The sequence below is a fragment of the Zonotrichia albicollis genome, chromosome 1, assembly GCF_047830755.1.
Source record: "Zonotrichia albicollis isolate bZonAlb1 chromosome 1, bZonAlb1.hap1, whole genome shotgun sequence".
Classification (NCBI taxonomy): Eukaryota; Metazoa; Chordata; class Aves; order Passeriformes; family Passerellidae; genus Zonotrichia; species Zonotrichia albicollis.
In genome coordinates, this window is record NC_133819.1 from 2,078,698 (window position 1) to 2,103,487 (window position 24,790).

General features: G+C 49.3%; 2 protein-coding genes across 4 annotated transcripts in view; one reads left to right on the plus strand and one right to left on the minus strand.

The window, feature by feature from the left end:
* The window catches only part of MRPL55 (mitochondrial ribosomal protein L55), a 137,906-nt gene that overhangs the window by 14,718 nt on the left and 98,398 nt on the right, over positions 1 to 24,790 (minus strand). The gene's annotated exons all lie outside the window — the stretch shown is intronic.
* The window catches only part of GJC2 (gap junction protein gamma 2), a 46,798-nt gene continuing 23,004 nt past the window's right edge, over positions 997 to 24,790 (plus strand). The window contains exons 1-4 of one of the 3 annotated variants that reach the window (XM_074539356.1): positions 997 to 1,179; positions 2,670 to 2,829; positions 3,310 to 3,389; positions 6,908 to 7,024. The gene's annotated coding sequence lies outside the window, so the exon portion shown is untranslated. Of the gene's footprint in view, positions 1,180 to 2,669; positions 2,830 to 3,309; positions 3,390 to 6,907; positions 7,025 to 10,927; positions 11,175 to 24,790 lie in introns of those variants that run through there. The other 2 variants (XM_074539398.1, XM_026796095.2) reach the window with 2 other exon arrangements.

The window sequence follows — 24,790 nt, forward strand, 5'->3', positions numbered from 1 at the left end:
CCTTGGGTTTGTTTCTCACACTGTGAAAACTGTGGGGACAAGCTGGGAGGGCTGGGGGTGCTCACCTGGAGAGGAGAAGCTCCAGGGAGAGCTCAGAGCCTGCAGGGGCTCCAGGAGAGCTGGAGAGGGACTGGGGACAAGGATGGAGGGACAGGACACAGGGAATGGCTCCCAGTGCCAGAGGGCAGGGATGGGTGGGAGATTGGGAATTGGGAATTCCTGGCTGGGATGGAATTGCCAGAGCAGCTGTGGCTGCCCCTGGATCCCTGGAATGTCCAAGGCCAGGTTGGACGGGGCTTGGAGCAGCCTGGGACAGTGGAAGGTGTCCCTGCTCATCCAGGGGATTGGAACAAGATGGGCTTTGAGGTTCCTTCCATCCCAAACCCTTGTGTGATTCCATTCCATGGAATGTCCACACTCTGTCCTACAGGGGGTGACTTCAGCTGCTTCCCCCCAAACCCCACAGCCCACTGGGCCCTGCAGTGCCGGGCTGGGATATTCTCTCACCCAAACCACATCTTACCAGAGCAGGTTTGTACCTAAACACTCTATTTTTGAGTTTCATCCTCTCCACATCCCATTCCTCTGCAGCACCTCTTGGTCCAGGTCATCTCCAAACCTCCATCCTCTGCTTCATGGGGACAACAAGCAGAAACTCTCCTTGGGCCACCCTTTCAGTACCTCACATTCACATCCATGACTTCATGATTATTTTGCTCATTTACCTTTCTCAGACTGCTTTGATACATCTTTCCTAGAAAATCCTGTTGTGGGTTTCCCACTGCTTGGTTCTGGAATTTGCTAAACAAGCAGGAGAATCCTGTGTGGATTCGTGGTGTGAACCACGCAGGCTTTTCCTGTGCTTTTTCCTGTCCTTTTTCAATGATGAGCTCTGATCATTGAGCTCTGATTATTTTTCCTTCTGATCCGTGGGATTTTATTACAATTCGAGGGACGCGTTTGCAGTGGGGAAGGTCCCCTCTAGATGGCAGGAGCGGCAGCAGGAACGCGCTGGAGTCTCGGAGCAGCGAGCGGGAGGCGCCGGACCCGGCGCCCGCCTCGGTGCGGGGCTCTGCGGCCACCGCGTGGCACCTGCGGGGCTGTCACCCCATGGAAGCGCCCCGCTGCTCCCTGCGGATCCCTCCTGGAGCCCGGCCTCGGCTCATCCCGGCGGCACGGGTGAGTGCAGACCCCGCGGGACGGGAACGGGAGCGGGGCAGCTCCTGGGAACCGGGAACAGCCGAGCCTTTGGATGGTTGGTGTTCCCCTTCCCTCGGGAAGGATGAAATGTCCCAGCCTGGTGGGGTGCCCTGCTGTAGCTGCTGTGTGTGATGGATCAGACAGAGAACGCTTGGAATTGTAATATGAGGTGACATGATGGAGGTGACAGGATGGCCATGGGGATGGCAGTGGGAATCAGAGGGAGTGGGTGGTGGAACCAGGCTGGTCCCCAGGCAGGTGGCACAGCTGTGGAGCATCTCCAGAGAGTCATTTTGGGTGCTCCTCTCCAGGTTTGGCGTTTTGGAGGTGCATTGAATCCCAAAGCTGGGTGGGTGAAGGCACTTGTTGAAGTGAGCTTCATTCCGGCATCCCAAAAATGAAATGTCAGTTTGGTTAATTGAGTTTGCAGCCAAAAATGCCTCTCTGGATCTGTGGGTTTGGTGCTGGCTCATTGGGGTATTCCATTCCTACATCCCTGGGGAAGGCAAGGACCAGGTGTCAAATGCTGGACTCTCCACATCTGCAAACATCTGCTCCCAGTGCTCCGTGTGGGGCTGGGATTGAGGGATCAGACTGGAAAAGTGAGGATACAGAAACCTTCCAGCCCAGGGGTTGTCTGATCAAAGATGCTCCTCCTGCAGGAACATTGTCCCACCTAGATCTCCCAGGCAGGAAGGTGCTGCTCCCATCTTGGGGTACACCCCAGTGAAGGAGCAGGCCTGCTCCTGGCTTGCTTCCAGAAATGTCAGAAACAGGGATTTTATGTAACTAAATATTCACTGTTCTGTCAGGCTGAGATAAATTTGGACAGACTTCAGCTTTTTTCAGCTGAGATGCTTTGGGAAACGTGGCAGCACCTACATCCCTGCAGGAGGAGGGTGCTGGGGGAGGAAGAGGAGGGCAGGGGATGGTAAAAGCTGGGATAAAACAAAACCTGCCCTGGGAGCTCCCTTGTCTGTGGCTGGGGATATTTTAGAGCCGATGCCAGGAAAATAACAACACCCTGTAGCACTTTCGCTTCAAAGCTGTTGCTTTGCAGTCATTGCATTGTTTTTTGCTGAATCCAGGCTGACATGCTGCTTTTGGGGCAGGAGCTGATTATTTTCCCCCTATTTTTCAGTTTTCCTGCCTACCCAAGCTCTTTGGAAATAGAAACACTCCTTCAAGGAGTGGGGTTTGAACTGAGGTCACCTCTGCTCAGCACCCAGCAGCATCTGGGAAGGATTTTGTGCAGGGATTCAGGAAGGCAGGCATTCCCCAAAGCCCAAACCACCCCAAAAAAGCTGGAGCCACCCCCCAGGACACCTTGAAGCAGCCAACATCAGCCCAAAGCCCATTTTTATCTATCCTGATGATCCCAGAGCCTTGTCCTTGCCGTGGTTTTCCTCGGCATCTCAGCGCCGTTGGAGGCAGCTCTGATTTTCAGGCTTCCTTCCATTCCACTGCAGAAAGGCACCGCGGGGCAGAGCTGGCCTGGCAAATAATTGGGCAGCTGGCGTAGAGAATGAGCAAGGAGGGGAAGAAGGAGCAGGAATAACCCTGATTTTCCTGCTTGTCCATCAGTGCCCGCCTCGCTCCGCGCGCGTCTCCCGGGATTGAGCAGCCCAGGTATGGGATGTGAGGGGATGTGCTCGTGCTGGGGCATGGGGAGGGTGTGCTGTGGGTGTCTGAGTGCTGCCAGAAGTTATCCTGTGAGGGAAAACTCCTGGGATCTTCTGGAGAGGCTGTAAATTCCCACCTTTTTTGGCAAAGACAGCTTTCCTGCTCCATCCGTGAGGGAAAATCTTCTAGGGAATCCTCCAGCAGCCTGCATGGCTTCTGACAGGAGAGCAGGGAGTTGGGGGTGTCATCCTCATCCCTCCACACTGGAGCCACCTGCCTGTGTTCCCCAATGCCCCAGAGTGCAAAAACCTCTGGCAGCTCCCAGCTGCTCCAAAATGGATAAAGAGCAGTGGAACCACTGGGAGGTGGGTTTGGGATGGATTTCCCCAGCCATGTAGATGCTGGGCTTTTTCCAGGAGGCTGCAGCTGGGCTGGGTGATGTGATCCATGCTGGGGTATCCTGATGTCCCTTGTGCTCTCCCACAGGACAGGGAGGTGACCACCACGCTCCAGCTGCTGCCACCTCACACTGAAACTCCCACCAGCACCACCAACACCGACCACAGGTAGGTCCCATTATCCCACACCAGCAGAAAACCCTCCCTGGGATAACTGATTCATGTGGGACTCAAATGGATCTGTGCCAGCATCCCTTGGCCATGGCACTGCTCCTCCAGGGCTTTTTGCCCAAGCCAAACTTGTTCTTGACCCAAGCCAAATTTTCTCCTCCAGAGCTTTTGGCCAAGGCACTGCTCCTCCAGGGCTTTTGGCCTGAGCCAAATTTGCTCCTCCAGGGCTTTTGGCCTGAGCCAAATTTGCTCCTCCAGGACTTTTGGCCCAAGCCAAATTTGCACCTCCAGGGCTTTTGGCCCAAGCCAAATTTGCACCTCCAGGGCTTTTGGCCCAAGAAAAATTTGCTCTTGGCCCAAGCCAAATTTTCCCCTTTAGGGCTTTTGGCCCAAGCCAAATTTGCTCCTCCAGGGCTTTTGGCCATGGCATTGCTCCTCCAGGGCTTTTGGCCCAAGAGAAATTTGCTCCTCCAGGACTTTTGATCCAAGCCAAATTTTCCCCTCCGGGGCTTTTGGTCTGAGCCAAACTTGCTCTTGACCCAAGCTGAATTTGCCCCTCGAGGGCTTTCGGCCCGCGCCGAATTTGCCCCTCCAGGGCTTTTGACCCAAGCCAAATTTACTCCTGGCCCAAGCCAAGTTTGCTCCTCCAAGGCTTTTGGCCATGGCAGTGCTCCTCCAGGGCTTTTGGCTGGAGCCAAATTTGCTCCTCCAGGGCTCTTGGCCCAAGCCAAATTTGCTCTTGGCCCAAGCCAAATTTGCCCCTCCAGGGCTTTTGACCCAAGAGAAATTTTCCCCTCCAGGGCTTTTGGCCAAGGCATTGCTTCTCCGGGGCTTTTGGCCCAAGAGAAATTTGCTCTTGGCCCAAGCTAAATTAGCTCCTCCAGAACTTTTGGCCATGGCATTTCCCCTCCAGGGCTCTTGGCCCAAGCCAAATTTGCTCCTCCAGGGCTTTTCTCTGCCAGTGCTGCCCCTGGGAAGGAAGCTGAGTGGGAGGACAGAATTTTCTGCCGGGCATGCCATGCCTCTGGAGGCTCCAGGCTGCTCGTAGGAGTCCTGCCGTGCCCATGAGCTGCACGAGGCTGAGAGTGGCCCTGGCAGCTGGCTCAGGGGGCCGTGCCTGCCCTGCTGGGCGCTGTATTTGGGTCAGCCACATCGACTGCATGTGCAAGTGTGTCATCCCTGGAGAGCGCGGGACGCCGATCCATACGCGCGGCCGGCTCCGGCCGGCACGGCACGCACAGCCTGCCATCCTGCCCTGCTCCCAGCCTCCAAAACTCAGCAATCCACCACTGCCTCAGCTTTTTCCAGCAGCAGCAGCAGCTGGGATTCTGCTTGTCCAGGATGTGTTCCAGCCCTGTAAATAAGCAGAAGCCATCTGCAATTCCCATTGTGCCGTGGCAACTGGTACGGCCACTGCAAGGACCGGATGCGTGTGGGGTCAGGGGTGCATCCCCCTCCTGACTGATTGCTCTGTGATTCCTGATTCCTCTCAGTCCAGCCACAAAAAAGAGGGAAAACAGGATGTTTTTCTGTGTTTTACTTTCCCCATCTCCAGAGATACAAAGAGGGGATAAAAAGAAGAGAGGCAAAAAAGGCAAAATTCCAGTATCCATGTGGAGCTGGGGAAATATAAATTTATATTCCTCAATTTCCACATAGAGGGGTTTATTTTATTGAAGCCATAAGGGGAATAGCACCCCTGGGAACTGGGTCCAATGGGCACAAGGAAGGTGCCCAAGTCATCCGTCCTGCATTGATTTGCAGATATTCCCTGAAGGATCAGGGGTTGCTGCTCCTGTTTGTAACAATTTCTAATGGAAAACAAGGTGTCTGTGTGGTGGGCACTGAGTTGTGTCCAGCCACAAAAAGGAGGGAAAACAGGATGTTTTTCTGGATTTTTCTTTCCCCAACTTTGGAGATGCAAGGAGGGGACAAAAAGAAGGGAGGCAAAATTTCAGTATCCAGGTGGAGCTGAGCAAATATAGATACAGATGCTGCTGCTTCTTGGGGTCATCCCACTGCAGCTTCACCCCACAGCGTTGCTGTGGTGGCATCTCTGGCATCTTTACTGGGGATTTTTTGTCTGAAACCCAGCCTGGTCCCCTCTGTGCTGTAGGGAAGGCATTCAGTGGTGTTCTTGCAGCACTCCTGGTGTTCCCAAAGGCAGGCAGGACTTTGCCTTGTGCATTGTCACCACTGTGGCTGCCACAGATGTGCTGCCCCTCTGGGCCTTGGGCGCCTCTGAGGATGTTTTGGCTCTGTTTTCTCACCATTTTCCCATGTAAGAGTTGTATTTATCAGTGAAGTCTCCCTGCTGAGCCTCCCCTTGTGCAGCCCATCCTCCAGCCCTGACCCTGCTCCCTGCATTTTCCATTTCCCAGAGCAGATGGGGCTGCTCCATCCCTGCAAGTGTCCCTGGACAGGGCTGGGAGCACCTGGGACAGTGGAAGGTCTCCCTGCCCATGGCAGGGATGGCACTGGCTGAGCTTTTAGGTTCCAACTCAAACCATCTGAGATTCTAAGATTCCTCCAGCTCATCAGTGTGCTCTTCCCCTGGAAGCAGCATCCAGATGGAAACTCCTGCAAGGATCCCAACAAAATCCCCCTGGGAGCATCCCTCTGTTTGATCAGTGAGCTGTGATCCCTTTCTCACCCCAGTCCTCCCAATATTGATTAATTCCCCCAAGATCCCATTTCCTCCCTCTCCTGGAGGAGTCTCACCCCAGTGCTGTTGTCCAGGAAAAACTGAGATCCAAAACAATTCTGATGGGGTCCAAAATAATTTGAACAATTATTTCCTCCTGCTCTTCTCCAGGAGTGGCACGAAACCTTTCAGGGGCTCTCTTGTGGGAATTTGTAGAAATATTTTTTAAGTTTGATAGAAGGTTTACATAGTATATCTTGGTATGTCATTTTTGAGATAGGAAATGTGTCAATTTAGAAATATTGTAGAATAAGGCAGATATTGTTGAGAGAGAAATGGAATTAGAAATAAGTTTTAAAGGATGGTTTTATAAACAAGACTGGATATTTTAAAGAAATATAACTGTAAAAGCTACAATAGAACTCACAAGAAGTAATTTTAGATGATTGGTTTTAAAGGATTTACAATATAGTGTGGTAAAAGTCAATAAGTTAAGAAACACTTGTATTGTAATTAAAAATAGTTTCTGATTATAATAGTGTAAATTATAATATAATAGTGTAAATTATAATAGTGTAAATTATAATATCTGTATTATCTTATTCTTCACATAAAATTAAAAATAAATTTTTAAAGTACTTCTCAATTACTCTAGGACTAAAATAAAAGTTTTTTAAGCACTTCTCAGTTACTCTAAGTAAAAAAAACCCTGAATCCACAGTGTCTAGGAGCAGCAGCTTCTCCCCGTGCCACCACCCGCAGGAGCGCGGCCGGGAGGGGACAATGGTGCCATTGAGGGGACAGTGCCCTGCGCTGCTGTATTGTGCCTGGCACAGATGCCCGGGGCTGACCCTCCTTGCCTTTGTTGCAGGGCTGAGCTGGAGCTGCCGGGCTCTCCCTGCCAGCCTGGGCCCCGGGAATGCGCTGAGCTGAGCCGAGCTGAGCTGAGCAGCCGCCGCTCCACGGCTCCGATTCCTGCCTGGGAAAGGTACGGCACCTGCAGGGGATTGTTACTGGGGCATGGCAGCACAGTTTGGGGGTGTGATAACATCAGCATTTGGGGTTGTGATAACATCAGCATTTGGGGTTGTGATAACATCAGAATTTGGGGTTGTGATACAACACAGCATCAAATTTTGGGGTTGTGATATAGCGTAACATTGTTATTTGGTACTGTGATATAGCACAACATCATCATTTGGTACTGTGATATAGCACAACATCATCATTTGGGGTTGTGATACAGCACAGCATCAGAATTTGGGGTTGTGATATAGCATAACATCATCATTTGGTACTGTGATATAGCATAACGTTATTTGGTACTGTGATATAGCACAACATCATCATTTGGTATTATTGTATAGCATAACATCATCATTTGGTACTGTGATATAGCATAGCATTGTTATTTGGTGTTGTGATATATCATAGCATCAGAATTTGGTGTTGTGATATAGCATAACATCAGAATTTGGGGTTGTGATATAGCATAACATTATTTGGTACTGTGATATAGCACAACATCATCATTTGGGGTTGTGATAACAACATCATTTGGGGTTGTGATACAGCACAGCATCAGAATTTGGGGTTGTGATATAGCATAACATCATCATTTGGTACTGTGATATAGCATAGCATCATCGTTTGGGGTTGTGATATAGCATAACACAATGATTTGGTGTTGTAATACAGCACAGCATCAGAATTTGGGGTTGTGAGACAGCATAGCATCATCATTTGGGGTTGTGATAAACCATAATATCATCATTTGATATTATTATATAGCATAACATCATCATTTGGTACTGTGATATATTGTGCATAAAATAACAATTTGTTATTATTGTATAACATAATAATTTTTATCATATAACACAACATAGTCATTTGGTATTGTGGCTTAACATAATTTATTATAATGATATAACATAATTTGGTATTATCATATAACAATATTTTGGTATTGTGATATAGCATAACAATAATTTATTATTATGATATAACATAATATAATAATTTGTTATTATGGCATAAGTAATTTATTGTGATGATATAACATAATGATTTGTTATTAATGATGATATAACCATAATTTGCTATTATGATATAGCATAACATAATAATTCAGTATTACGATATAGCATAACACAATTTATTATTATGGCACAACATAGCATAATAATTTATTATTATGGCATAACATAATAATTTATTATTATGGTATAACACAACATAATAATTAATTACAAATCCCTAAAATTTGTTATTATAACATAGCAATTCGTTTTTATGATATAGTGTAGCATAATAATTTGTTATTACAACATAACATAACAATTTATTATTATATAGCATAACATCATATGTTATTATAACATAATAATTTGTTATTATGATATAACATAATTTGTTATCGTGGCATAACATAATTTGTTATTATGCTATAGCATAACATAATAATTTATTATAACATAGCATAATAATTAGTTATTAGGGCATGGCATAATAATTTATTATTATGATATAACATAATTTGTTATTATAACAGCAATTTGTCATTACAGCTTAACATAATAATCTGTCATTATAACATGACAATAATTTGGTATTGTGTTGTTAATTGTAATGGAAGTAGTACTGATTTTTTTAAAAAATTAGCTAATAGTCTAATTGGTTTGTTTTAATGTTATGTTTGAGGTAAACTGAGGTAGAAATAAAGTTGATATAACTCGCTTTGTAGGGTTTTAAGGCTTGAAGTTGTTATTATAGGGGTTTTTTTATAATGATGAGTAAATTTCTTTTAATGTTGTGTGAAACAACTGCTCACTTTGTAAATTTAAAATGTTTATTGAACCTTAACAAAAATACAACAAAAGGAGTACATAAGGAAAAACTTTGTAGCACTGGGAACTGTTCTTGTGGACATCTCATTATATATAAGAATGTTTTATTTGGGTTTTTTTTTTTTGTAATGTTTTTATTTTTTAATGTTTTTTATGTTTTTTCATTGTCACCTCCTCCTAACCAGGATGGGCCTCTTTGGGGGTGGCACTGACAGGGTGGGATTGTGGATTTGGGAGCAAAAAAAAAACTGGGGAGGAAAATGAGATTCCTCACCCCAGGAGTCTGTGTCACTGTTTCACTGAACCTTCTAATGTATTGTGCATTTATTATATTTTATATATTGCATGTATCAAGGCAGCACTGAGAACCATGAAAATGATCATTTCTCCCTAAGCCTGCAAAATGTTTTGCATTAAATATTTGCATAAGGTACAGAAATCCAACTCCATTGGGGTCTGGAGAATCGCTTAACATTTAAATCCAGGATTTTGCTTGGAACCTTTTTACACAAGGCCGAATGAGAATTTGCTCAGAGTCTGATACAGATCAGGGCTGAGATTTTGTTTAGGAGCATATTTAAGGTTGGTTTTGAGCTGTGTGGTTACAAAAAGGATTTCCCTAGGAATTTTGGGCAAGAAAATTCTTTGAAATCCTCAGATTTTGGCTGAACTTTGGGCTCGTGACTGGGCCAAGGGCAGCAGCAGCTGCAGGAGCGAGTGCTGTGGTGCTTCCTCCCTCCTCCTCCTCCTCCTCCATCCCTGGAGCATCCCAGAGCTGATTTCCTCTGGAAAGCTCCTCCTGGGATCACATAACCCTTGCCCAGCCAGCCAGGCTGTTCCCAGCCTGTTCCTTCCCCAGAGCAGCTGGAGAGCACAAAACCACTGGAAAAATTAAATTAGGGGATGCAAACTTGGCTGCCCCATCCCAGCTGCTCTGAGGAGCAAGGACATCTCTTAAAATTTCCTTCAGACCCGGAAAAACAAGTTATTTTGAGGAGTTTCACATGGAGGACATGCTGAGGGTTGTGTATGTTTAAAAGATGAAAAGCCACCAGATTTTAAAGGTTTAGAGCCTTCTTCACAGCCAGATTTGTTCAGTTTTGGGGCTTTCTTTAATAGCAGCGAGTAAAACCTCAGCGATTTGGACTCCTGGAAGCCAAATCTCCCCTCACAAACACGGGGCCTTTAAGGAAAACATCAATTTTTGTGAGGTCAGCCAGAAAATCATGCGGGCTGGCAAGGGGAAGGAGCAGATGACAACGTGCCAGGGGTTGTGGCCTCGGCGTGGGGCAATTATTAAATCCCTGCTGGTGGCTTCGAGTCAGGGGCAGCATCCTCCCCCTCTGCAGCAGGGATGTGCACAGGGGGGAGAAAAATCCCTCTGGCAGAGAGCAGGAGGAGCTGGGGGAGAAGGAGGAAAATGTCCCTCTTGTCCCTTTCCAGCTGTTTTCCCTTCCAGATGTTCCCCCTGCCCTGCAAAACGGGGTTGGGAAGGGAGAACGGGGATGAGGAGGGGCTGGGATAGGAGAGAAAAATTGAGAAAAATCCCTCTGGCAGAGAGCAGGAGGGGCTGGGGGAGAAGGAGGAAAATGTCCCTCTTGTCCCTTTCCAGCTGTTTTCCCTTCCAGATGTTCCCCCTACTCTGAATTGGGAAGGCAGAACAGGGATGAGGAGGGGCTGGGATAGGAGCCTCTGATAAACAAAAAACATTCAAATACAAAATTTCACCAACAAGCACTGCTTTGGGCATAAAAATTGAGGGGAAAATGCAGTTTTTGGTGGTGCTGCAGTGTTTCAGTGTAAGGGAGAGTTTGTGCCAACTTTCCACCAGGTTTGGTGCAGAAAGGAAAAAGAAATCCCAAACAAGAAGGAAACATTCTTATCCAGCTGCAGCACCTCTGCTTCCCGCCTTCCTCTCCGGCTCCAAGGAGCTCTTTCTGCTATTTTTAGCCCTAAACCCTTCAACTATTTGAATTATTTGATTTTTTTTTTTTTTCCCCCACAAACACCGCTCTGGTAGAGCGAACGAGTTGAATTATCTCGCTGTATTTTTTAATGGAGTTTTCCACGCGGGTTGGGAAGAAAAACCCCAAAAACTCGAGGGAAGCAAAGGAATCCTTGGTGTGGCAGGGAGTGCAGATCCAGAGGAGTTTTCCCGTCCCACGTCAGAGCTGGGAGGGAGGCAGGCGGGAGGAGAGCGGCGCTGGGAGCGGCTCCGGACGGGGATCCAGGCACCAAAGCTGGCCAGGATGGGACCATTCTGGGACAGACTGAGCCCAGCGCTTCTCTGTATGTTACTTTCGTGTTTGTTTTGTTTTGTTTTGTTTTATTTTGTTTTTGTTTCGCTTTGTTTTGTTCTCCCTCCTCCTGGTTTTGCCGGTGGTTTTTAGCTCAGTGCGTTGCGGATCCCCTCCCTGTGCTGCACCCCTTGCTCTGCTCCCACCCCGCTCTTCATTTTCCGCCCTTTCCCAATTTTTGGGGTGGGAAATGCGTTTGCTGAGCCTGGATGTTCCTGTGGTGCCTTTCCTGCAGGGGTGAGAGCCACAACATCCCTATTTGGCGTGGGTTTGTGCACACTTTGCTGCCGTGAATCATCCCCCGGCACGCCGGGCACTGCAGAGCCGTGTCCAGGCACTTTGGGATTAAACCAAACGTGGTGCAGCTTTTTCCTCATGGAAAAAGGAAGGAATTCTGCGCTGTGAGGGTGGGGAGGGGTGGGTTGGATTCCCAGAGCAGCTGTGGCTGCCTCTGGATCTCTGGATGTGTCCAAGGCCAGGTTGGATGGGGCTTGGAGCACCCTGGGATAGTGGAAGGGGTGGAATGAGGTGATCCTTAAGGTCTCTTCCACCCCAAACCATTCTGGGATTCTGGAAACCCCTCTGTGCTCCGGGACCTCCTGCCAATCCCTATCCCAAACCTCCTCTTATCTGAGACCACCCAAGCTGGGGGAGGAACACCAGATTCTGATCTTCCTGCTGATCCTGTGCTCCATTCCTGAGGTTTCTGCAAAATTTGAGATTTGCATCCTCCTGGCTTGGGGATCACCAGCTTAGATCCCCCTGCTCCTGCATCCTGTGAGGCCAGGCATGGAGAGCAGCAGCCATGGGGGCTCATCCAGCAGCAGATGTGGATTTGCAGCTGGTGTCTCTGATCCATGATGAGTTTATCTTCTCTGTAAGGTGTTTTTGGGTTGTTTTTAAAATAAGATCCAAGACTGTGAGCGCCCTTTTCACTTTCCCATCCCAAACACCTTGCAAAGGCTGTGTTCCCTCCTGTGCAGGGGAAACTGAGGCAGGGGGAGCCCGTGGCTTGGCAATCACCACCAGTGGGAGCTGAGCCTGCTCCTGGCTGGCCTCATCCCTTGGCCAGCCTTCCTTGAGAGAAAACTCTCCTTGGGCCACCAAACACCCAGGATGCTCCTCTGGGCTGGGATCTCCAACTTGGATCCCCCATCCCCACCTCAGGCTCCTGGGATGAACCTCATGTGGAGATGCTGGTGAAGTTCCACAGCTTCAACAAAAATCCTAAAGATCTTCCCTGTGGCTGATGGATGACCCTGGATTGTGTCCCTTTTACCTCCAGATTCTGCAGATTTAGTTGTCCAAAGGATTTCCTGGAGGAGGGGGCTGGAAGGAGCTGCTGACCCCCATTGTTCATGAGGTGGCCTGGGAGGGGAGGGAATTCCTCCCTCTATCTCCTCCCAGCCCAAAAAGCTCTTCCATCCATCCCAAACACAGGAGTTGGGCTCAATTATTTATTGGTAGAGAGCTGTGTCCTCTCCTGATGAGAGGAGAGCAAATATTCCATGACCCCCCAGAGGGAAACAGAGTCCCTTAAACCCTGGGACCTTCTCCTTTCCCCCAAATCCCCTTGGAATGCCACAGGAGGGCAACCTGCCCTGTGTCCAAACTTCCTTAGAGAGGCACAGGGAGGAAATCCCAGCTGCAGACAATGGGAACAGGGACAGATGGGGAATCTGCTCCTCCTGCAAGCTGGGAGAGCCATTTCCCAGACAATCCTTGGGTTTTGTCCAAGACCAAAATACCAGGAGGGTTTTATTTTTGTTTTGTGTGTGTGTGTGTCACAAGGAAACCCCTCCTTCCCCAGCAACATGGTGTGCACCATATTCCTGATTGACCCCAGGGCCAATCAGGAAGATTGGGGAGAGCTCTCTTCTCCTCTCATTTATGGCCTGGCTGGAGTTCCTCCACCCAGTGCTCACCCCAGCACCCCAAGGGTCACATTTAAGGCTGCCCAGCTCCCTCTGACCTGCTCTGTCCCTTGGAGATTGATGAGCAGCCATGAAAATCCACGTGGCTTCTGCTCGTTGCTGCCAGGAGAAGGGAAAATAAAGGAGTTTTTGTGGGATTTATGCACGTTGCAGCCTGTAGAAGACTGGGAACATGGATAGCAAAGGAGCAGCTCTGTGCTGTAAATTAATTAAGGCACATGAGGATAAACTTTGCTGGAGCAATTTGTTTATCTCCCTGCCTGTCCCATTTTTGGTGCTGTGGGTTGTGCCATTGTTTTTCTGGCTGCATCCTCAGAAGGTGAGGACCCCATGTCTCACCTGAGCTGTGCCTGAGGAATGAAATTTTCGGGTTTCTGTGGCTGAAATGGCTCCTGAGATATTTGAAAGTCTCTTTTTTCCCAGCCCTGCAACCGAAGAAGTTGAGATTCTTCAGTTCTGCATTTCAAGGCTGTTTATTTTCTCTTATCTATGACATTCTTTCTCTGACCTGCTGAGATCTGTCTGGCAGGTTGGGTTGGGGCACACTGGCCACCCTTGGGGTGGTGTTAGCTTTTTAAACTAAAACCTATGTGTACTTTATTTACAATAATTTTACAATAATTTTCCAATACCTATCACCTATGTTAGACAGTCTGTCTCTACCCCAAACCAATCCAAAAGTGCCACCATCACCCACAAGATGGAGGCTAGGAAGAAGGAGAAAGAAGGACAAAAACACACCCAAATTCCTCCATCTTGCCTCTTGAACCCCCATTCTAAATCCCCAAAATTCTACTTTTTCACCCTGTGACAAATTCACCATCATTCTACTCAAACCCTTGTGGCTTGTACATCTCCATACAAAGTTGGTAATTGTTTCCATGGGTTAAAATCAAAGGCACAGGTGTTTTTCACACCATGCCAAGGTCTCTGAGCTCTTTGTCAGGGTCTGGAGTCCTCCAGAGCAGCCAGAGGAATGTCCTGGGTTCTGACATGAAGTGACTTTATAAGGACAAGCCAAGCTCTTGAGCAGGTCAGAATTGCTCCTCTAAGAGCTGCACACTCTCTTTTTTTGCTCAGTTTGACTTTTTGCTCCTTCTCCATGCCCTGGGGGTGGATGCCAACTTTTCCTGGCTCCAGTGGGTGTGGAGGTGTGGGAAATGCTGAGCAAGGAGAGGCTCTGAGGGTGATTTGTGCAACCACAGCCCAGCAGAGGCTGGAGGTCCCTCAGGAGGTGCAGATGCCACCAGCACCCCATGCCAGTGTTTGTCAGGGAGACTTTTATTTCCTATCCACCTGAAATTCCTCTGGCTGCATCTTGTCCTTCCATGGGGGATTTTTGGGATGATTGTGAGCAGCACAGAGCAGCACAGCTTCCCTATCCCCCCAAACTCAGTCCCATCACCCTGATCATTAAATGACACCCCACAGCCTCATCCCTGGGAGGTGCCACCACCAGCTGGGCCCTGTCACCATCACAGGGGGGTCACAGGGTGGCACCAGATGCTCCAGGACACCAGGATGGTATGAGGTCACAGGACCCTATTTTCTGAGGGGTTTACACCCAGAATCCCCATTTTCCACCAGCCACAGGACCCTGTTCTGAGGGGTTTACACCCAGAATCCCCATTTCCCCAGAGATCAGGTCCATTTCTGCAGAGCAAGAACTGAGGGAGCTCAGCCCCTCTAAGGCTGCATTTCTGCTTTGTGTTGTTATTTCTCACCCCTTTTCACACCCTTTTAAGCTGGCTGGGAGCTGTGCAAGTCTGCTTGGTGTGAGACACCTCTCAAACACAGGGCAGGGGGGCAGTGAGCCCCTGATGGCACCAGCAGTGGGATGGAAATGGGCAAAATCACGGGAAAACAGCCCAGAAATGGGGCTTGTCCTCCGCTGGGGGGGGGGAATCACTTCCAGCCCAGCCCTGAGCACCTTTGGGTGCTCCCATCCCTCCTCTGGATTGGGGCAGGGTTAATCCATGCCACGACCCCAAATCCTGTTCCCTACCAGTGCCAGCCCCAGACAACACCAGTTCAAACGTGAACCCGAGCCAAATCCCTCCAGGCACGTTTTCATCTTCCTTTTTTTTTTACTTTATTATTTTATTTTTCCTGCTGGTGACAATGGCTTTGCTCAGGGCTCTGCCCAGCCCTTTCCTCTGCTCTGACAGACAGAATCAGTGAACCAGGCTGGCTCAGACATGAATATCCTGGTTTCCTTCCCTCCCCCTGCCCGTGTCTCCGCTCTGCAGAGCATCACCAGGCCGTGTCTCAGTGACCCGGTGGCCTGTGCTGGCCCTGCCCCGTGCCCCGGGGCTCTCTGCAGCTCGGGAGCATCGCTTTGCTCCTCCCTGCACCTCAGGAACATCGCTTTGCTCCTCCCTGCTCCTCCTGGGCCCGGCTTCGCTCAAAGCAGATCAGGCTGGTGATAAAAAGCAGGGCTAGAGGATGCGGCAAACAATTCTTATCTCATTTGCCTCTCCTGTGTTGTGCTTATCTAGAATGTATTTGTAAATTGTTTACCCACAGGTGATTGTGTCATTGGATTCTGGTGTGAGTTGTTTTCACTCATTGGCCAATCAGTGCCAAATAGTTTTGAGACTCTGGAGTCACGAATTTTCATTGTTATCTTTTTAGCCTTCTGTAAGTATCCTTCTGTATTCTTTATTATAGTTTAGTTTAGTATTCTTTAAAATAATATAGTATCTCAAAATAATAAATTAGCCTTCTGAGAACATGGAGTCAGATTCACCATTCCTCCCTGCCACAGGAATCCCTGCAAATACACCAGGAGAAGAGAAGGGGAGGAGAAAGACAGAGCGAAAAGATGATGCCAGGGGCGTTGCAAAGCAATCCCTGCTGTAGACACAACCTGGTTTGACAGCCTGGCATCTCCTGGGATACCCCCAGGAAAAGGGGAGACCACCAGGGCTGGGACCCTGTGCTGACCTCAGTGCCCAGAGCCCCTGGGCTGGTCTGGGGAGGTGTTTGGGGTCACCCCTGATGCCAAACCCCATTATTTCTGCCAGGCTCTGGGGATGCTGCTCGCTGCTCCCATTGCCTCTCCTCCGAGGCATCCACAGCCAGGCTGCCTCCCACGGGGCTGTGCTGCATGCTTGGCTTGCCTTGATGGGAGGTGGTCGCTGTCAGGCTCGCAGAATCCCCGGACAAAGCGTTTTCCAGGCTGCAGGGACACGGGTGAGATCAGCCGCAGCCTCAGCGCCTGCCTGGATGGAGCCAGAGCTTTGCAGAGCATGGAGGCGGCATGTGCTGGGGAGAGCTGGGCTGGTGGAGCCTGAGACATCCCTGCCTGGGCCATGGACACCTGCCCAGCATCCTGGTGGGAGTGCAGAGGTGAGGAGCTCTGCTGGGAATGCCAGGACAGGGACTGTGTGCCTCTGGGATTTGGGGAGAAGGGAGGACTTGTGTGCCCTCTCCTTCAGCCCCAGCCTGGGGGATGGCCTGGGGCTGGTCCTTCTGTGGGTGGGACCCATGGCAAAATGAGCAGAGTGGGGCTGAACCCTGCTTGGGGGCTGCTCCAGACCCTGGTTAGATTTTGGGGCTGCCAGAGGTTTTGGCCAAGGCTGTTTCTGCCTGGAGATCGGGCAGAAATCCAGTGGCCAATGCAGGGTTTCATCTCCTGTGCCCACCCTCAAATGCTGAGGGGGCTCCTGGAGCTGCTGTGGGGGGTGGTTACAGCACAGAGGGATCCCCTGGAGAACAGGAGAGGCACGTGGCCAGCTCACAGGTTCAGCTTTCTGCAAGGATTTCTGTGTCTAAGGGCAAACACCCGAGGTTTTGTACTCTGGCCAGGACCTGAGTGGGTGTGGAGCTCCTTTATTTATTCCTCCATGGGCAGAGCTCTCCCAGGGTGGGAGGATGAGGAGGATGCTCAGCTCCAGCTTCCTCTCAGTCCTTCTCCCTGTTTGTCTCCCTCCCTCTCTGATCCCGTGGCTGCAGATCCTCCTGGCAGCCCAGAGCACTTTTTTAGCCATTCCAGAGAATTTGAATAGCCCTAGCAAGGGTGAGCCCTGATTTATTGGGAGTGTTTTATGGTGTTTATGTTGGCAGGCTGCAGTTTGTGTACGGCTGGAAATGTTCTCTGAAGTCTTTTATCACCAGGGCTGAAAAACAACAGAGAGCTGATGAAAAGTCCTGTGCTAATTGCAGAGGGGTTGAGTCAGGGCTGGGGCTGTGAAATGCCTGGCTCTGAGGGGCTGCTGGAGAGATGATTTCAGCCATCAGCAGGGTGGGATCCATCCAGGTTGGGTCGTTTTGCCACTGAAGGTCACATCTGGCACTGAGAGGGACAGATTGTGCTGGTGCCTCAGGCTCCTGCTCACAGCCTGACAGAACAAGATGATCAGCAGATGTGAGAGGATTCAGCTTGGGGAAAAAAAGCAGTTGTTTAAATGTGGTTTTTTTTATGTAACTCAGATGTGGGGCAGCACCTTGTGCTGGTGTTGGAAATGGAATTTCCACCCCATCACTTCATCCCATCACTCCTCTCCACAAGTTTTTGTAGGATCTCAGTGTCCCAGCTCAGGTTTTAGTGAAATCTGTCTTGGTGAGATCCCATCATCCCCTGTGGGATTCAGAGTGACTGAAACTCACAAGCCCCTCACAAGAAACAACCTCCTGCTCTTCATTTTCCATGGATTATCCCCCTCCCATGAGTCCTGCAGAATTAGTCTGAGAGCAGGAAACTTTTTCAGGTGCCAGCAACGGATCATCTTGGAATACAGGGAAAGAATTTACCCACCTGCCATAAGAAACCTACTTTAAATTCAGCTCCTGATCCCTCCAGCCGTGCCCACCTTCCCTTCTCCACATCACAGGCGCTGAGGAGCAGTGGGTGATCCATGGGGTGTGAGCAGCACCTTGGTGTGGGATGGGAACTCCTGAGGGCAGTGTAAAATGTAAAAAGAGCTGCAGGGGGATGCCACACCTTGGGCAGGGTGTGCTTTGGGTCTCCTGGTTCCTGAGAAGAGTTGGTGACATCTAGAGGAGTGGAGGGAAGAGCTGGAAGCTGAGCTGAGTCCCAGACAGTCCCTGGATGTCACAGAACCCCAGAATGGTTTGGGTTGGAAGGGTCATGGGCAGGGACACCTCCTACCATCCCAGGCTGCTCCAAACCTCATCCATTCCAGGGATGGAGCAGCCCCAGCTCCTCTGGGCACCCTGTGCTCTGTGTGACCGTGTTCACAGGGGTCTGAGGATGAGGATCTGACTCCATGTTTCAGAAGGCTGATTTATTATTTTATGATATATATTACATTAAAACTATACTAAAAGAACAGAAGAAAGGACCTCATCAGAAGGCTGGCTAAGAATAGAAAAAGAAAGAATGATAACAAAGGTTTGTGGCTTGGCCTCTCTGTCTGAGCCAGCTGACTGTGATTGGCCATTAATTAGAAACAACCACATGAGACCAATCCCAGATGCACCTGTTGCATTCCACAGCAGCAGATAATCAATGTTTACATTTTGTTCCTGAGGCTTCTCAGCTTCTCAGGAGGAAAAATCCTAAGGAAAGGCTTTTCCATAAAAGATGTCTGCGACACTCAGCTCCAGGGAGGGTTGACCACCCAAATTTAAACAATGAAATCTCACCCCAGGGCCTTAAAACCAGTCTTGGAGGATGCCACAGAGATTTTATCCTTTGGAGGAGACCATGGCACAAGGTCCTGCCTCTGCATTATCACCCCAGAGTTGCTTCATACCCTGCAGCCCTTATCCCAGAAACCTCCACTGGGACTCCCTGCCAGGCAAAAGGGCACTTTATTCCAGGCCAGCAGCTTAGGAAAGGTCCTGGCTGGCATTAGGCACCTCAGGAGATGTGTCCTGCTGGCTGGATCCTAACAAGAAGGCAAGGAAAGAAAGGCACAGCATTACAAGCACATCTACGTGCCTCTAGTCCGGCCACAAGTACAAGAAAATGTGAGGAATTTGGTTCAAAGTGTTTTAGTGAGGCACAGAACCTTCTGTTTTAAGAGGTTTCTGATATCTCCCAGCCTGCACTGAACCACACAGATTGTAAAGGAGGAGGAAAAAAGAAAAACAACACAAAACCAACAAATCCCCCACTTTGCTACTGGCAGTAAGATTTTGGCTGACACATTTGAGCCTCTATTAACCCCTGGCCCTGTGAACGTGCTGCTCAGGGACAGACCTTACAGTAGGAGAGCCCATCCTGCTGTTATTCCAAGCTTCCTAAAAACCAGCCAAAACAAATATTTGGAGGAAAGGCAGGGGCTGCCTGGAGGGAGGGCTTGGGCAGGAATGCTGCTGCCACTGGGCAGGAGGTGACATCACCCAGATTCCTTCACTGAGGAATGCAGGATTTGGTCTTCCCGCCAGGAATTGCTGTTCAAAAACAGGCCTGCCCAGGGAAAGCAGATTCCACCCAGCCCCTTGCATTGCACAGCACAGAGGCTGAGTGTTCCCAAATCCCCTTCTTGTCCCTGGTTTAATATTGTGTGGACAGACCAGGTAAAATTGGTCATCTCCCAAAGCACAAGTGCAAGCACCCAAAATTCCAAAAGTGGGAGCTGGACACAGAAATCTGGGCAGGGAGAGCTGGTGGGGCAGAAATGACTTCTTGGGGTGGCCAGGATGGGGCAAATGATGAGCTGGGTTGTGTGTGGGCTTCTGTGCTGGGCAGATTTGCTGAGAGCTGCAGGAGGAGCCCATGGTGACCCCATTTCTTGGTCCTGTGAAGCCCAGTGACCACGTTGGGTGTTTCTGAATGTAGAATTTCAGTGGTGACTGGAGAGTGCTGGTCCTTGTAGATCCAATTTGGATTTTCTCTGGTCCTGTGGCTGGAATGGGCTGATGTGCAGAGCATTCTGAGCAACCAGCTTGAGCCAGGGCAGGGTTTGTCCCCCTGTGCTGGCACTGCTGGGACACCTGAAATTCTGTGTCCATGTGTGGGCTCCTCATGACCAGAAGGACATTGAGGGTCCGGAACCCCAGGAGGGGCTGAGGGAGCTGGGAAGGGGCTCAGCCTGGAGAAAAGGGGGATCAGGGGAGACCTTGTGGCTCTGCACAGCTCCTGCCAGGAGGGGACAGCCAGCTCTGCTCCCAGGAACAGGGACAGGAGGAGAAGGAACAGCTTCAAGTTGTACCAGGTGAGGTGTTGATTGGGTATTAGGGAAAATTTCTTCCCTGAAAGGTTGATCAGGCATTGGAAAAGGCTGCCCAGGGTAGTGGTGGAGTCACCATCCCTGAAAATGTTCAAATACACATTGATATGGCTACTAGAGACATGGTTTGAGGTGAACATAGCAGTGATGGGTTGATGGTTGGACTTGATCTTAGAGCTCATTCTCCCAGCCTTAATTTCCCTTAATGATCAGTCTGGTAGGGCTAACTCAGCCAGGCTGAATTTCATCATATCCATGTAACTCCTGGGAAGTGGATGGGATTGCATGAGTGGAATCAGAGGGCCTGTGGCAGGTTTGGGGAGGGTTATAATGAAGGTAATAAATTTGTGGGTTTGTGTTCTGCAAAGATGCTCTTTCTTTGGGCTTTGAAGCTGTATTCATTTCTTCTCCTTCTGTATAAGGAATTGGTGCTGCATTCATTGTTGCATTTAATTAGAATTGAAGGTGGATGCACACAGAAGGGATTTGCATTAATTTGGGATTAATTGATATTTCTGCCGTGTACCTGTCTGTGGTGTTGTGTGTTTTTACAAGTTTTATTGTTTCTATTACAAAAATAGCTATTCTCTGTTAGTTAGAGAAATGGTTTGATGCTTGGTACCCCCATTCCACCCCCTCAGAATGCTTTCCCCCTAAGCTGTTTACTCCCTACCACATCCATTTCTTCTTTTCCATGAAGTTTCAGCTTCTCCTTTGGGTTGAACACCCCACATGCCATCTCCATTCCCTGGAACTTGCAGCCCTCCACCCAGCCCAGGCTCTGTGGTGGTTCCACAAACACCTCTGGAAATGGATGTCAGCAGCAGCAGAGGGGTCAGTTCCTGTGGGATGGAGGCTGCTGCCACCATTTCAATAGCTGGAACTAGGTGTAGTTCAGCTGCCCCCATTACCAGTCCAACTGGGTGATTTAGTGCCTGGAAAAGACTGGAATATTTTGCTCCCAGTGCCTGACAGAGGATGGCTGGCAGGAAATGAGCTCCAAGGCAGGGCAGGTTTTGCTGGTTCTCTAATTTCCCGCCAGGTTTTGGAAATTCTTGACATTGAGATGGAGAGCAGAAGAGCTTTGGCCAAAGGAGAAATCCCACTTGGTCAGCGGGATTTTTGGGAAGGGTGGAGTGAGGAGCTCTGAATGGGCAGCAGCAGGACAAGGGCTGGATCTGTTCTGCTGAGGTGTGCCAGGAGAAGGCCTGCTCACTTTTGGGGCCCCAAAAAAAGCGGGGTCTGAGCTCATGGCAGGGTGATAATACTGAATTTTGTCATGACAGAAGAGGCACATCCTGTGATGTGTCCACAGGGGTCCCAGGAGGAGGGAAGAGATGAGGACCTGACTCCATGTTTCATAAGGCTGATTTATTATTTTATCATATATATTACGTTAAAACTATACTAAAAGAATAGAAGAAAGGAGGCTTTTAGTAGGCTTCTATTCTTATCAGAAGGCTGGCTAAGAATAGAATAGCAAAGAATGATAACAAAGGTTTGTGGCTCGGACAGAGAGTCCAAGCCAGCTGACTGTGATTGGCCATTAATTAGAAACAACCACATGAGACCAATCCCAGATGCACCTGTTGCATTCCACAGCAGCAGATAATCAATGTTTACATTTTGTTCCTGAGGCCTCCCAGCTTCTCAGGAGGAAAAATCCTAAGGAGAGGATTTTCCATAAAAGATGTCTGTGACACACATCCATGCAGGAGCGTTGGGATCAGGTCCCACGTGGGACAGGGGGACAATTCCATGGGAGAAACCTTCTGTGGGACATCCTGGGCTTGGTTTGGATGTTGTCCCCCACCAGACAAGTCCCTTCCCTGTCATATCTCAGCCCCCCTCCACCCCAGGGCTGTGTCTGGTGCTGACAATCCTGGTCTGCAGGACCCTCACAGCTCAAGGGAAGACAAACCCAAGATTTCCCTTGTTCTCCTTGGGAGAGGGAGAAATCACAGGATCCAATGGCGAGGGTTGGAAGGGACATTGAAGATCATGTGGCTCCCAGAAGGAGAAAGCAGGCACCAATCCCATTGCCTCACACATGCTGAGCAAGCACTCCACCACTGCAGCTAACCCCCTGTGGGATTCCACAGGGGTGGAATAGGGAATAAAGGGCATGGAACAGGGATCTGCTGCTCATTTCTGCCTGGAGTCACCCCAGGGACAGCACAGAGCTGGCCAAGCAGGAATGACATGAGCTCCAGAGGATTCACCTGGAGGCTCCAAGGCTTTGAGGCCAGTAAGGACCAAAAAGCAGCCAGGAAAAAAAGATGATAATGGGTGCAGATCTGCTTTAAAATGACACAAGGAAGCTCAGAGGATCTGCATTTATCACTGCTCAGTGAGTCAGGTGCCACCAGCCAGGTGTGGGGCTGCTCCTCTGGCTCCAGGCCGTCCAGCAGGACATGATTTGGGGGGTTGGTTCATGTTGTTCCTTCAAGTTTCTCAGAAACACAGATGGTGGTGTGGTTTCTTAATTGTTTCTGTCTGGATGCTGCAGGGAGGATGACTTGGAGAGGAAGGGAGGGAAAGAAGCAGAGATGGAAAGACTGAATTTTCACGCAGAGCCTCCCACCACTTCATCTTCTTTCCTCAGCTGCTGGTAATGGCCAGGGTCAGTGATGGCAGCTTTTCACTCCAGAAAATTCTCAGAGGGTTTCCTGGAATATGGAAATGTGGTGGGCTGGGTGCCCAGGCAGTGCCCACCACAGCAAAGAGGATGGAATGGATCTCAGCTGAGCAGCCACAAACTGAGACCTGTCCCAAAAGCTGCCTGGAGGTCAGAGACTCTGGCTTGGCATTTTAAGGTCTGTTTATCACTAAGTAAAGGAGAATCAGGTTTTTTTTTCCTTAAATACCCTCTTTCCACAGCGTTTTCTGTGCTGATTGCCTCTTCAAACTTAGCAGAGGAGGCTGAACCAGCCCTGGGCTGGCAGAAAGAGTGGAAGAAATGTGAGCACCAGACTGGGAGCCTGGGAAGGGGCTCGCTGCACGTCATGGAGGGATTTTGGTATTATTGTGAATTAAACCATGACTGCAACATCCTCTGTGTCCCATCCCCAGCCTCACAGAGGAGCTTCAGGCCTCCCTGCCTGGGAACCAGACAAATTCACCCAGGGGTGGTGGAGGTTTGGGGTGAGCAGGGCAGGGCTCACCTGAGCTATTGTTTTCTCCAGCCAAATCTCCACCTGATTTTGGGGTCTCCTCAAGCCAGGTCTCATAAGCTCTTGGAGATTTATATCACACCCAAGATAGCTCAGCTACCTTAGATGGCATAAAATCAGCAGGATGGATTCTGCTGCAGTGCTGGAAACAGAAAAGTTTATTAAAAGGCAAAGTAACAAAAGTCTTTATAAAGAAAACCCAGTCAGGGCAAGAGGTTCTTTCTTCTGGTAAAACACCTCACAAAAATGATTAGTTCATTTTGTTCTCTTCTTTTTCTAGTAAATTACTTAGATAGGACCTTTTGGCTCCTGTTCAATTAGCTATCCTTAGGTTTGAGGTGAAGTCCCCAAGGCCCTATGGGATGTCTTTTCACCTAATTGAGGAGAGAAACTTCTGGGCTTTTCTCCTTTTTCAGGAGACAAAGGATAATTTGGTCACTTTATCAACAGGGGGCACATCCCTACATACACCCACAGGCCTGGTGCTCCCTTGGGAAGTGTCGGGATCTTTAGCTGGTCAGAGTGACCCCAAGATGTGTTAGAAAGTCTCTTTTCCCAGCCCAGTGCTAAAAGAAGGAGTCAGAGCTCTTCAGTTCTCGGTCTCAAGGTTGTTTATTGTATCTTATATATAAAATTCTTTCTCCTGTCCAGCTGAGGTCCATCCAGCGAGACAGTCCAGGCACTCTGCCTGCCCCTGGGCAGTGTTATGTCTTTATACTAAAAACTACGTGTGCAATGTGTACAATTCCTTCCCCATACCTCTCACCTATGTCAGACAGTGAGCTTCTACTCTAAACCAATCTGTGAGTGCCACCATCACAGCAGAAGATGGAGGCCAAGAAGAAGAAGGAGAAAGGCTGGACATGCTCAGTTCTCTCCATCATGTCCCCTGAACCCCCATACCAGAAACCCTAAAATCTACTTTTCCACCCTGTGATAACTTCACTATTATTCTACCTAAACTGTTGTGGCTTGCTGGTCTTCATCTAAGGTTGGTAACTCACTCCATGGGTCACAATCAAACCCACAGGTGTTCTGGGCTCTGTGCCAGGGTCTCTGAGCCCCCTGGCAGGGGTCCTGGCTGCTCAGGACAGCCAGAGGGATGTGCTGGGTCCTGACAGGGAAGATCTCTGCATCAGGACCAACCTAAAAACAAAGACAGAGCCTTCACGTCCCCGTGTCTCAGGCTGTGGATCAGCCCTGAGCATGGAGCGTGGCTGGCTCGGGCCCACAGCCCCAAGCTGCAGCTTCTCCTGTGTAACAGGCATGGAAGGGCTCTCTTCCTCCTCCTCATCCTCCTCCTCCTCCACCTTCCTGCCCTCCCCTTCCGCCCCAACGAGCTCATTCATGAAATGCTCT